Below are 15,010 nucleotides of genomic sequence, written 5' to 3' on the forward strand. Positions count from 1 at the left end.
ATCTGTAAAACCTTCCTTACTGTCCTGTTTTGACACCATCACCTGAAAAAATTGTTATACTCTCTCTACCTTAACTAGTTGGTGCAGTTTGGATATACACTCGGCATGCAACTCTTGTACTTATCATGTTATTCCAGTCATTTGGTTTGTCTCCAGCACCACCTTATTTTTAATTTTTTGGATTAATTTATTGTCTCATTTAATCGAATTATAGATCATTCCTTTGTTTGTTATTCAGCTGCTGACACTTTACTCACACTGTCTGACACTTCTGATCACCTGCAGGGATTAATTATTCAACAGTCCACTTGCACAATGTGTATGATCTTTTGATCACTCTGCCCATAAATTCTGTGTTCTGTCTGCTTCTCTCTCACTTCACCTGATGAAGGGCTATGCTCTGAAAGCTTGTAATTTCAAATAAACCTACTTGGACCATAACCTGGTGTCGTGTGACTTCTGACCTTGTTCACCCCAGTGCAACACTGGCACCTTCACATCTTGAGGTACCAAGATACTGTAAAAGGTATGGTTAATGCAACATTATTTCTTTTAAAACCTCTGCTAGATCATAACTATCCATCACTTTCCATCCCTTGCCCTGTTGATCAGTGCATTACAAGATCATATCAAGCCATGTAAAGACTGTCAGAGCCAACAAACACATGGGTGCCAGACTTACCCTGTCTGAAATTGTAACAGTTGAACACTATCACATTCATAATTACTGACTTCAATGGACAGAAGGTTTCCAGGTCTCTTAATCAGCACCTCGCTGTGCAATTTGTTTCTCTCCTTCTGCTGTAGTGTCACAAAATACAAGTGGCCTAGTCGTATCCACAACCTGGCAACTTCACAGGTCCACATTAACAGAGGGATGGAAGAGGGATGTTAACTCAGCCAGTTCAGTGGAATGTGGGATACCTCAGGGAAATGGAGGCAACTTGAAGAGAGGTGGGGTTGGGAGCCAAAAGAAAACAAAGTTTATTTCCCTCTTCAATGCTTTCATGTCTGTTGCTGAAGGTACTAAATCTTGCTCGGACACAATTCCAAGACAGGAGCCTATAGAACCTCACCCAAATATACTCCACATCAATGCCTACACTCAGTGTCAAACTTGCCAGTGATGGCACTGTCACTTTTCAGTTGAAAGGCTCCAGGTTCCCTCCAGAGGCTTAAGAAGACAATCTTCATTGATTCTTCAGTGCAGTGTTAGGAACCCAAGCTCATCTCACTCTGTCTCCTGGACCCAATGGTGCTGAGGCCAATTATCATTCTCCTCCAATATCTGGAAGGAGAACAAGACTAGCAGTCACAAATTTAAGACAATCACTAATAAATCCATTAGGCAATCCAGAGAATGATGAGACCAGGAGGCATTTGGGACACTTTGCTCTGATTGTGTTTGTCTGCTGGGATTCTGGTTCCATTAAGAAACCATTCCATAATGATCATTTCTCCTCAATTCTCCTCCTACAAACCATTTGGGTAAAATTACTGTACCCTTGTTCAAAATGCAAAAATAATAGACACCAATAAAGAAACCATAACACAGCAACTTTATCCAACCACCTTAACACTAGCAACACTAGGCATTTCACCCTGTACATTTCCCCTTAGTATCAATATTGCAGGTGCCTTCGGTTATCCTCGTGCTCCTGAACAGTGCTGACAAAGTCAAAGGTTTTTATGAGGTTGCAATAGGTTATGCACAGCAGTTGTAGCTGTACCTTGCAAGGTTGTTGAATTTCCTGCAATGAAGATTATGTCTGTGGCACCTTTCAATGGATGAAAATGGTACTATGACTCTGGAAGCTGTTCCTAGGCAGATGGGAAGGATACTTTTAATGATCTTCCTTGTGACAGGCACAAGGAGACTCCTCTACAGTCACTGCAATCAGAATTGTCCCTTCCTTGAATATATTCATGATCAGGCCGTCCGTTCTCCCCGGCATGTGGTCTTTCTCAAGTTCAAACGGACCCACTGATTCCTGGGAGAGTCCGGCTTGTGGCTGACGAAATGAAGAAGGCTTGTCGAGAGAGTTTATCGAGAATGTGCATAGGTGAAACCGAGATGGCTGAGGGGATGCACAGACCTCCAAAAAATACCCATCTACTCAATCTGTCAAGTACGACCTCTCCCACACGTGGTAGAGTCAGTGAATCGTACTTTGAATGTACAAGCTATTTCAGAAACCGTAAAATCAGGGTGCAAGGACGTCGTCCTCGATCCTGAGGGACTGCCTAAGCAGAAGGGATGGATGAAGGGAGGCATGGCGGGATAGAGAGCAAGACCTCCAGCAGGATATAGGGACAGGGTGCATGATGGGGGCTTTAAGAAGGGGACAAGGCAAGAGAATACTATCATCCTGCGTGTTCCTGGTGACATTGGGATGCAATGCCATCTGTCATAGCCGGGTTCATGACGCTGAGTTTCATCTTGATTCAAGGATGAGGTCTACTCAATGTTGTGAGTCTCTGTTTTCACCCATTGTCTGAGTGAAGAGGCCAATTCATGGCCTACAAATCTTTAGGCACATGGGGAAGGGCATCCCACAAAGGTAATGGCATCTGGAGTTGAGGTCTTGTCGCTTACTTTTCCTTTTTTGCTCTGTTTCATCACCATGGGTGCACACGAATGCTGTTGGGTAGGGTCTGCAGCAAGGCTGGGGTGGACAGTGGTTCTGGTGGGTGGTCTGGTACTTGGTCATTGGGGGCTCCCTCATGAAGACATTGAGCTGCATATCAGACAACTCAGAGCAGCCTCATGTCTGAGAGAGAGAGAGAGAGACGTCATGTTGAAATAGTGCCAATCAGGTGTGGTAAACCACTGCAGTAACCAATGTTAAAATGAATTGCATGATGCTCAGTGAAATTTCTGGTACCAATTAATGCAACGTTTTAAAGTAAAATGATGCTGAAAAGTGGGAGAATCAAATGTGGATTCCATGTATGAGTTTTCCTTCGCCAACATTCAGGCACTGAGTGAGTCTGTTTTTTGCAGAGTTAAAGAGATCAGGACTAGCTTACAAATCTGGTGTAGATTAGGCAATGACACTGCAATCACCCACAAGCTCTAGATCAGTGGTCAATTCAGTCTTGGCATGGAGGTGACTAAGGTTCAAGATTTCTCCATCAAGTCTTTAATACTGACATCATATCCTTTGATCCCTTTAGACCTATGAACTATATCTAACTTCTTACTGATGACAGTCAATGTTTCGGCCTCAACCACTTCTGGGGCAAAGAATTCCACAGACTCATCACTCTCTGGGTGAAGACATTTCTCCTCATCTCAGTTCTAAATGGCCTACCCATATCCTTGGACTGTGACCCTCTGGTTTTGGACTCCCCAGTCATCAGGAATATCCTTTCTATGTTTACCCTCTCTGATCCCGTTAGAATTTTATAGGTTTCTGTAAGATCCCATCTTAGTCTTTGAAACTCCAGTGAATATAGTCCTAATCGATACAGTCTCTAATGATTCAGAAGATTGCTGTCAGAATTTTCACAGCTAGAGAAATACCTCAATAGTATCTACAGCATAATCACAGCTCTTGAAGACAGTTTCAGCTCTGAAATTGCGTTGTTGTACGAAGACTTTCCAGATTGGCTTCTGGAATTCCACTGTTTAGGACTGAGACATTAATCATCGTCCTCTTGGACTTTTGCTTGTTGCAATGTCTTCGAGTGAGGTGGATGTTTGTTATCAATCAAACAAGTCAACAATCAGCAGGCTTCAGAGCCCCATGTGAACTGTGTCTTAGAGACATTACTTAGTTATTTGACTTGAACGATGACATGATTCAGGAGGTTCCAGTGAGCTAGGATGCCTCTGCATGGTTTTCTAATTGTCCTTCTGGCAGAAGGTGATATTTATTATAACAAGGCAATGCGAGCTCATGTTGACAACAGAAGAGCATCATTTGCATTGACTTTTCCCATGCTGCTGTTTTTCTAGATAACAGAGTCACTGCACAATCCTGATACTAAACCACCCAGAAAGAAGCTCTTTCTTCATTTAAAATGGCACTGTGGTCTTCTTAGAGGTTAAAATCAAAATTTATCTTCACATCTTCATCCGAGTCAAAGGTCAGGGCATAAATGCCAATGACTGTGGGAAATTATGGCTGAGCTGGAGGTGTAGTTTTCTGAGTCTTTTGTTTGTACAATTGGAAGTTCTGGCACTGCATCCAACATCCTATTCCGAATGGCTAAACCAGCTCAGTGGATACGAGTCTTGCTGTCTGTCTTGTCTTTTGAATTGAAAGTGTAGCCCCCCCATTTCTTCCTTCCCCTTCCCAGGAAGGTATTTCTCACCGAAGGCAACATTGTCATTTTGGAGTCTTTGTAGACACAGGCTATGGTTGCAGTCCTTCTCTGCTGGCAGTCACAGATTATTTGTGAGTGTTGTAACAAGCCAAGTCACTAAATTTAGAACACAAAGGTTAGATCTAGAAGCATGTGGTTCCCCAGCCAGGAGAAAATGGGACAGCCTATTTTTAGGGCCTCTTTTCTAGCCACTTCCCCATTTGGGGCGAGCTGAGGCTATTCTGAAGAACAATCTGCTGCCCAAAGACACCTCTGTCCCAACACAGGCATCATATCTGTCACCTGTGTGTGGATTCTTCACTAGCAATTCCCAGGTTCACAGCCTTGTCCCTGTCACCAATTATCCTGTCACCCACAGGAATTGAAAAATGGACTTTGATAGAGGCCTGTGTGTGACTTTATTGAACACGCGAATGTTGGGGTGCAGTAATTGTCCAGATGACATTGACGGGGTTGGTGATCATACTTTGGTGATACGCCATTCTACAATAGGTTAGCCAGAGGTAGGCTAGCTGAGCCATTTGTTTGCCACGTGCATTGCTGGACCCCACATTGAATGTTCCACCAACCAACAGTGCTAATGTGTGGCAAATACTACAATCGTTTGACTGATGAGCCAGCATTTTGTTTACTGCCTGCCTCCATGGGACTAGACTAATTGCAAGTTGTGATCCCTGGTCTCACAAATAGCAGCAATCCAGTGTTTAGCCACTGAAGCGAAGGAAATTACCAAGTGACCATTTACTACCCTAAAAAGGAGGATAAAAGATTCCTGATTTGGTGGAAGCCTTACTCAGTTTAAAATGCTAAGTGGTCTGTCGATGCTGGACAATTGGCAGCAGGTTCCCAGTGTTTCAGCTTTGGATTCGTGATGAGTAACACACTTGTCTCTGAATCAGAGGATCACTCTAGAAACACCAGCACAAAGTCCAGGCTGTCAGTCCAGTACTGCACTGGAAGAAAGTTACACTAATGGTGGCACGGTGGCTCAGTGGTTAGCACTGCTGCCTCACAGCACCAGGGACCTGGGGTTCGGTTCTACCCTTTGGTGACCATCTGTGTGGATTTTGCTCATTCTCTCTGTGTCTGGGTGGGTTTCTGCTGTGTGCTCCAGTTTCCTCTCACAGTCTAAAGTTGAGCAGATTAGGTGGATTGGTCATACTAAATTATCCATTAGAGTCTAGGGATGTGTAGGCTAAGTGAATTAGCCATGGGAAATGTAAGATTATAGGGTACGGGGGTGGGGTCTGGGTGGGATGCTCTTTGGTGGGCCAGTGTGGACTTGCTGGCCAGCTTCCACATTGTAGGGGTTCTAATGAATGGCCTTCTTTTGGATGTGATGTTAAACTGAGGTTCCATCTTTTCTCAGATGGATGCAAAGGATCCCATGGCAATATTTTAAAGAGGAGCCGGGAAGTTATCCTGGCTGATAATTATCCACACTCTGCCTTAACGAAATCTTGTCAATTCTCTCATTGCTGCTTGTAAGAACTTACAAATTGGTGGATACATTTCCTTGATTGCAACAGTGACTACTCTTAATTCATAAATGTTATTTTAAATAATGTAGTTAATTTATCATAAAATGCTTTGGGACAAACGGAGGTAGTGAAATGTGCTGTATAAATGCAAGTCCTTTATTTCTTTTTGTTCCAAGTTGTCAGCATTTGTAGTTTTCACTTTTCTCCATCTTCAAGGCATGAATTGGAAGATTGCTTTGGTGCTTACTGACTGTGTGCTACGAGGAGTTCTTGAGAGGGAGATGGTATATGAGCGTTAAGGTTGGGGGACCTATTATTCTCCATCGAAGGTGATTGCTGATCTTCACAAGCTTTGCCTGACCATTGATCTCACGTCCCGGCCCACTTCTTGTAGAGTCTTGTGCAACTTATTCTTGCGGAAATACAGATAGTGCTCAGTGCTTTAGGCAAAGTTAAGGGAACTTCCGTAAAATTGAATTGGACCTGTTTTTCTCTGGATCCTTGTGGATTTGGGAACACCTTCTTGTTGCAACCATATGGATATGAAGCCCAAAGTCGTGGAAGTTATGCTACGTTTGTATAAAGCCCCCCTTTACCTGAAATACCACAATATGTTCCAATACTTCACCTGAGGAAGGATATATGGTCAATCCACTGCTGAGGTGCAGTCTTCTGCTTTGCTTGTGACAGCATCACTTATTTCATCAGCATTTATGGATGTGGTTAATAATGTGAGAATGGTTAGATTAATTGAGGAATAGATATTGAATTGCAAACTGAGGATAATTCCCATCTCCTTCTGCTGCCATGAGATCTTTGTCATCCACTTGAGCTGGCAGATGGAACCTCACCAAGTTAAATGTCTCATCCAAAAGACAGCTTCATCCACCATGCCGTGCCCCCGCGGTACTGCACCAGAGTGTCAGTCTTGATTTATGTGCTCAAGCTCTGGAGTGGGAGTAGAGTTGAACCTAGTGACTCTGAGGCATAGCTGACACACTCAAGGTAAAGGACTAAGATCTTCAGGTGCAATCAGAAAATCCTGCTGAACTGTAAAGTCTTCTCGATCTGATAATAGAGGTCCTGTCCTGCACTACTACAGAGACAACACTTCAAAAAACACTTCATTGGCTTTGGGATATTCTGTCATTATGAAAGGTACCATTGATATTGAAGTCTTTATCTTCTTGGAAGAGAGCTGGGAGACCAGTCGCAGCATCGTAGCACTTGGTTACTACTGACCTCAGGCTTTACCGAGAGGTAAAGGTAAAATGGCCAGAGTCCCAGTGGACAGTGGCTCTGCTCTCTCATTAGAGACAGATAGGGAGAGAGATGACTGGTGGTGAGTTTAACCTGAAGATCGCATCTCAGGTGAAGGCATCACTTTGTTGTTGCAAACCAGCTGTCCACCCCACTGAACTAACCAACCCCCATAACCGCGAAGTAAAACAAATACCAGAAAGACATTGAAGTATCAAAACAGCAACTAATTGCACCAGCAATCCAGGCTTTAGGCCTTCAGGAAGGCCTGTGAAATCCCAGGTTGACCATACTTAACGGATCATATTTACTTCCATCCATATTTACCTGACCTTTACATTAGGGAATCGGACATTTCCCCCTTACTTCTCATCACTGAACTAAAGGTGTTCAGACATTATCAAGACTGTGGAACGTTCCTGTACAAATAGAAAACAGTCTTGTAGTGAAAAAAAAATGCTTGTCATCCATTGATTAGTGAGATGAATATCTATCTAAGAGCATTGGCAGCAACCAAGGTACGTGTATCAATGCATTCCTTAACTACATTATCCTTGCTTTGTCCCAAGGCGTGTGATCATCAGCCAATCTGAAAGGAGTATTCTATGTGACCTTTAGGAAGGGATCTATACATCTTTAATTTTTGTCACTGAATGACACATTTGGACCTTGAAGTTTGCAGGAATCAAGCCAGAAAATTGAGCAAAATGTAAACCCGTGGCCCCATGCAAAGTGGAGCAAATGTTCCCAACATACAATGGCTGATATTGAGTTAAATTTGGCATCTATTTTAGTGCTATGGAATTTTTTGATACACTTGTTAAAGCATAAAATTATGGCTTTATGTCAAAGAACTTGACATTTCCTGGTTGCTTTGATAATCAAGAGAGCATCTTATCACATAAACAGGTCATCCAAAAAGAATTTGCAAGTTACTTTTGAAATGCAGTAACTGTTACATAGTCAAATATTGCAGTCAATTTGCTCACAGCTAGTTTCCACAAGAACAAATAAGATAAATTACTTATAGAATTCTTACTGCTTGGCAATTACTCATTGGTTGGTTTTCTATCCTCATATTCACATTTAAGGCAATCAATACTCTCCACTTAACAGTAATTTGTTGCCTGTTTAATATTGAGCTAATCTCAGTTCTATGCTGCGGCAACGCATACACACAAACTTGATACACTGTGATAGGCATCTGGCAGCTGAAAGGCTGAAATCAAGTGCCAGAGGTTAAATCATAAATGGTCAGGAGGTATTGCATGTGTGATTGCTTACAGCCTAATTCAGGAACAAACTGAAAGTTTATAATTGTGTAAAAAATCCAAATAACTTCAATGCATTATTTATATCTCAATGGCATATTGTGAATGCAAATGATTCTCCTCCCAGCAATTATTTCACGAGAGATGTGTTTTAGGAAATTTTATTGCGAAAAACATTAAAGCTATCAATGAGAAGTGTGGGGTTGCTGGACCAAGTGTAGCCTCGCCAACTTATTTAAAAGGGCTGTGTACTTAACCAAATGGTTGGTACATTCCAGAAAAAAAGGAACATTGGATGAGATCAGGAAATACCTCCTATGGAGTGTAACTGCTCTGTTTTGGTGGCATAAACTAGCATGATTTGTATTTTGTAGATTTGTTCAATTATCTCTGGGAGCTGTGAAGTTTTCTCTTTAAGGTACTGAATGGGTTAGCAAGGACCCACAACATTGCAAGTTGTATCTATTATCTCGAATATGTTCATTTCTATATTCCTTTTTTTAAATGTCCTGTTCTACATTGAGTTCATTTACCAAAGAAATCAAAGATGGTTGTGGTATATTGGAATAAAACAGTTTATAAATCAATATTGTGATAAAATATAGGTACTGATTGGAGACACTCCACTATGAGACTTAGATAGGTACAATGTGGTTTACATACATAGTTAATATAGGCATAAGCACAATGTCAATGAATATCAACACTTCTGCATAGATGAGAGCTTCCAACCCAATGCATTAGACTGCAAGAAATAGGAACAGGATTAGGCCATTCGGCCCCTCAAGCCTGCTCTTGTAGCAGCGCTAGTTCAACTGAGAGAGCTATCCACTGCGATCTGAATTCTTTCCTTCAAAAAGTGTATGGGTAGCAATCCTGCCTCTGAAATAGAAGAAATTTCAGAAAGTTGTGGATCCAGTCCTACTCCAGAAACATGAGGACATAATTTGATTTGAGATTTCAATGCAGCACTGAGGGAGTGCTGCCCTGTCAGAGGTACTATCTACTTACATGAAACATAAAGTTCAGACTTATCATCTATCCCTGATCTCCAGAGGAATCCACAATATTATTCAAAGGGGTGCTTCCCGGTATCTTGGTCAATGTTTGTCCCTCAATCAATAGAACTAAAACAGATGAGTTGGTCATTTAATGAATTTCTGTTAATGGGTCTTGCTCTACACAAATTGTCTACTACATTTCCTACATTGTAGCAATGTCAATGCTTCAAACTAATTAATTGACTGCGAAGTACTTTGGAGCATGCTGAGCTCATGAAAACTAGTATCTGAAAGCAAATTTCCCCTCTAAAAACAATCTGCCTGATCTACCTAACATGTAAGATCCTGGGGCAACTTGGTCAAGTATATGCTGAAGCATGTTTCCCCTTGTAGGAGAGTCGAGACCTTATTAAAAATAAATTTCTTCCATTTAAGTTGGAGTTGAGGATACCGTTTTCTCTCTCAGAGGGTTATCAATCTGTGGAATTCTGTCACAGGGAGTGGTAGGTATAGGATCATTAAGTATTTTCAAAAAAGAAGTAGTTTCTTGACTAACAAGAAAATTGAAGAGATTAAGCCTCTATTCTGCCTAAGATTTTGTGTGGGCACCCTTCTCCTCTTGGTATCAGTAACATGGACTAATGCCAGTAAAAGGGTTTCGTGGTAGTGAATTTACTCAAGGCATCTCAGATGGTTCTGTAGGACACAGTTACAACATATAACATGCTGAAAAGGGCAGAATTAGCCATCAATAGCACAGTAGCAGGAGGTGGGCACCACTGTCTCAGGTAATATTCCAGTAATGGTGTCTCCTACAAAAGCCGCAGCCAACCGAGGAGATGAATGAGAAAAGCAATTGATTCAGAAAACTGCATATCGTTGCAAATCTTTCAAAATCTTACTCCTTAACAGTACTATGGGGATACCTACAGTACATGGATGATAGCGGTTCAAGAAGCCAGCTGACCTCCACCTTCTCAAGGGCAACTATGGATGGACGATAAATGCTGACCAGCCAGCAACACCCACACCCCCTACGTCGAATCAAATCTGGGGAGAAAATCAAAATCCAGTATTTCCTCATTTTGAAGGATTTCATTGATCTTTAAATGTTTGGAAGTACCTTTTTCAGCATAAATAGAAGGATAATTCTGAAATAGTTAGAAGATTTTAAAATTCAACAAAATTAAACAACATTTTTAAAAAGGAAGCAAGAAAATAGAACTTAATCATCACATTGCTGTTGGTGGAACCTTGTTAACAAATTGAATTCCATTTTTATCCATAAAGGAAGAGAGAAAATGCTTCAAAAATAGTTATTCATTGTTTTGGGCTATCCTGAGAATGTGAAAGGTATTATATGGATGCAAAGTTTTTTAAAAAATTGTTTTGATATTGCTGGTTCTTTCATTCTTTTATTCCCTCATTGGATCTGTTTCTCACTGCCATGCTTGTATTTTCCATGGTCATCCTTGTCACAGAAAATGTAGTAATTCTATTTAAGTGGCCTAGACACAATGAGACCTTTGGAAGCCATTTTGAAACTGTTGAGGGCAATTTTCAGAGCAGGATTCCATAGAACTGCAAGTTTGTCACTTAAATTCCCATAACTTGGCTCACATCAAAGCTCCTGTTGAATACAAGAATTCTCTCGGGTCTGGGAACAAGGGAATAATGTCGATCTCATTTGTGCACTCTGGATTACTTTCATGAAAAGTTGGTAACATAACTATCTAAGAAAGAAAGGTGTATTCTCAGAGATATTTTATAATATAACTAATGGAAAAAATATCAAGGAAAATAAAACAATAAAAAAAAGAGGAATCTCATGCCATCACGTGGAAACTACTGCAACATTATTATTGTTCCACATATTCTGGGAGGTATTTCAAGTAAAGTATGAAAGAAAACCAACCTACATTAGAAATATCATTTACAGTTGAGTGAAAATCCCAGTGAGGTCAACAATCTTATCTCATATACAATTCTCATCCATGTTTTTGAATCCCTCCCTGGCCTTATCCCTCTCTGTATCTCTGCCAAAGCTACAAACATTTGAAATCCCCGTGCCCCTCAAATTTTAGCCACAAGTGCCTCCCTGATATTTGATTGTTGTTCTGTTGATGGCCACCCTTCCATTTTCTAGGCCTAACCATGAATTTCCATCCCTAAACCTTTCTATCTCTTTCATTTTCTTTCTTCATTTAAGGGGGACCCTGTGAGCTTACCTTTTTGATAAAACTTTTGGTTATCGGTCCTAACAGTTTTTTCTGTTGATCAACGACAGTTAGGATTCAGAACACAAAGGTGAACTGCCTTAGTAGTGTTTACCGCATTAAAGGCACTTTGTAAAAGCAGGCTGCTGTTGTTGTTTTAATTCCAAGTGAATGAAGCTCTGCAATGCAAGTATAATTTTGTGATACTGCTCATCTAATAGGTAAAGAAGTATACTGCTGGAGAGGCAAACACAATGAGGCCAAAATGCTGCAATGAACAATGATCTTAGCTTTTCACCTCATTGCTTTAAGCGCTCGGAACACATCATCCTCATCCTAGAGTTCAAATTATCCCAGAAACAAATTGGGTTTGGTAGTGGCAGAATTGAGCTATGTGGTCACCAGTTTTTCATTATTCATGTCAGCCTTATTTGAAAATCTCAAGTAACCAATTGTTTATGATGTTACATGAGATTGAACCAGACTGCATAAAGGTATCAAAGGCATCGTTTATTTCACTCCCATCAAATCATTATAATCATTAATGGAAAAACTTAACTCAAAGAAACAAGTTTTTTACATGATGTGTTCATGGCTGACTCTCCAGATGCACCAAAAATACCACTGAGAGCTTTGCTCCTGATCTCTGGCTCTGTGGGGAGCGGAGTTCAGCTCCTATTGCTAATTTACTGTGGCCACATGAATCCAATTACTAGCTATATGACAGGAATCTTCCTCCTCGTGGCCTCTCAAAATCAAGTGTAGTCTGCCTAGGACTAGCAGCAGCTAAATCTCTTCCAATTCCATTTCCTGGTCTTTGTACCATCAGAGGTACACACTCACACTCCTTCACACTCAGCTTTCTGCTGCTGCTCTTGCTCTCTCTTCCTCCTCATGGCTTCAAGCTCTGCCCTTCTATCAGCTCTCTGTCCAGGCTCATTCCCCCTCCACCAGCCTGTCCTGGGGGATCTTACAGGGTTGGCCAACACCCCCTCCACCAACTATTCCTGTTGGCAGGGACCCAGTGCCCAACAGGATATGCCCCACAGTAGGTAGGACCTGTCATCCGTTGTTTGAATACAAACAGGATTCAAGAGAATGGGAAAAGGCCGGAGATTAGCACTAGGTAATGATGCTCGTATAAGCAGGTACAGGTTCGATGGACCGAATGGCCTCCTTCTGCACAGTAACAATTCTGTGATTCACACCTGCACTAATATTGGAAGTTGGAATGCTGAGGTCCTGCTCACCTCTGCCATTACAGTGATTTACTGGTAACACTGCTATCTACTGGAAGCAGTGAAACTATAAGCAGATACGTAGAATCATAAAATCCCAGAGCACAGAATAGCACTAGTGCCGTCTTTAAAAGCACTGATAACTATCCCATTCCCTTGCTCCTTCGTCATATTTCTGTAACTTTCTCAAGTTTCCTTTGGGAAGCTACTCTTGAACCTGCTTCCACATCCCATTCTGATCATAAAATACAGCACTTACTCTAACAACATTTTCATGCCACCTTAAAACCATAGAATCTCTACAGTGTTGAAGCAGGCCATTTGGCCCATCCCTTGTACCAACCCTCCAAAGAGCATCACACCCAGTCCCACACCTGTACCCCTGCATGGGCCAACCCACCTAGCCTGCATGTCCCTGGACACTATCGGCAACTTTTAAGCATGGCAAATCCATCTAACCTTTGGACTGTGGGAGGAAACTAGAGCAAACCCTGGCTGACATGGGGAGAACGTGCAAACTCCACACAGACAGTCACTCGAGGCTGGAGTTGATTCTGGACCCCTGGTGCTGTGAGGCAGCAGTGCTAACCACTGAGTCACTGTGCTGCCCCAATTGTTATGCAATTCCATAATGCACATTATATCACAATTCCAAGGACCTGCATGAGGTGAAACCACGCAAGGATTTATTTTCAGTTCAGGTGCATGATTACTCCTAGTCTTAATGTGCCATTTGTAATAGGCTGGATCAGCGTATTGTATCAAAACTGCCCTATGAAATCAGATGGAAGGAGAGGGATCAGTAACGACTCAACCATATGCATTCCTTTCCTATGCAGTCATGTAATTCTGAGCAAGAACATTAAAGCTAAGGGAGCTGATTTTCATATTTTGAAATGACACGAGTCTGGGAGACAATAGAATAGTTTCATTTGTGAAGGTTTTCTTTTGTCCTTGAACCAGCATCAAAATATCATGTTACTCATCTCTACGAAGGCACTGATCAGAACATTTGCTACTGCAAATTCATAAATTCTTCAAGTTCTAGGTTTGGTCGTAATTTAAGATGCAAGCTTTCTATTGAAAACAAAGACACTCAGATGTGTACCAAGGCTTGCTGACAGATTGAATCAGTGACATTATCAGGTAAATGCAACACTTGTGATCTATGAAATCATAATTGTATTAATTACATGAATACCTTTTTTCTAAACAGAAGCAAAAGGTGAAAGAGCTTACTGTTTTGCATGGTAGCTCGCAGACAGAAGCACATTATATAGTCCATCAAAGCTCTGCCATCTCTTTTAAGGACTATTCAATTAGTTCTTGTTCTTTCCCTACAGACTGCCAATATTTTATTTTCAAAACTTTATCCTTTTGAGAGTTATTGAATCAACTTTCAATGCCAATATTTTTTTTAGATTGCAACAGTAGCTACCTTCAATCAGTGCATTTGTGATTATGCCAGTTTACCTTCTGAGTTTTTTTTGCCAATGAATTACTGTTGAATACTCTAGCAATGGAAACTTAACATTTGATGGGACAATATTGTATCTGTTTCAGAAGGGTTCATGTTAACTGCCCCCAGTTGGCATAAATGGGGTAATGGTGGAAATAACATGTCAAAATCGAAACAATGGTAAGTTAAATGCCAGATTCTCACTTTAATGTCATAGTCAGTGACTGAAGTCTTGATGAAACCCTTTCAGCCATCAAAAATATCAAGAGTATTCAATGCACAAACACTTCATTCTACGGTTCAGTAAAGACCTCACCTTGACTTGTATCCATCACATTCCTAATGGATAATTGATTTTTACACTTGGATACCAGAAATAGAATTTAAGGTATCCAAACAGGACAAACTGTAACAAAAAGTGGTATAAATAAAGATTCAATGCCGAGACACTGGATGCCAGGGAAAACTGGAGGTACTGCAGGTACTGGGCCACAAGAGGTTGCTGGATGAGAGAATGCCAGCTTAGGAAAATACAATCTGTAACCTATTCTATTACTTTATAGAGTTATTCACACATTATAGAAAATGCAATAGCCAACATGTGCACCTTAGCCTCCCACAAGCTGCACAGCAATTAATGATGTTATCATTTGTTTTGGGTGTTGGTTGAGCGATTAATGACACAGGTATTTATGTTTGGCACAGAAAGTGTAGGAGAAGCTTAGCAGCTCTAGCAGCATTTGTAGAGACAA

Source organism: Rhincodon typus, chromosome 21, assembly GCF_021869965.1.
Source record: "Rhincodon typus isolate 14 chromosome 21, sRhiTyp1.1, whole genome shotgun sequence".
Taxonomy (NCBI): Eukaryota; Metazoa; Chordata; class Chondrichthyes; order Orectolobiformes; family Rhincodontidae; genus Rhincodon; species Rhincodon typus.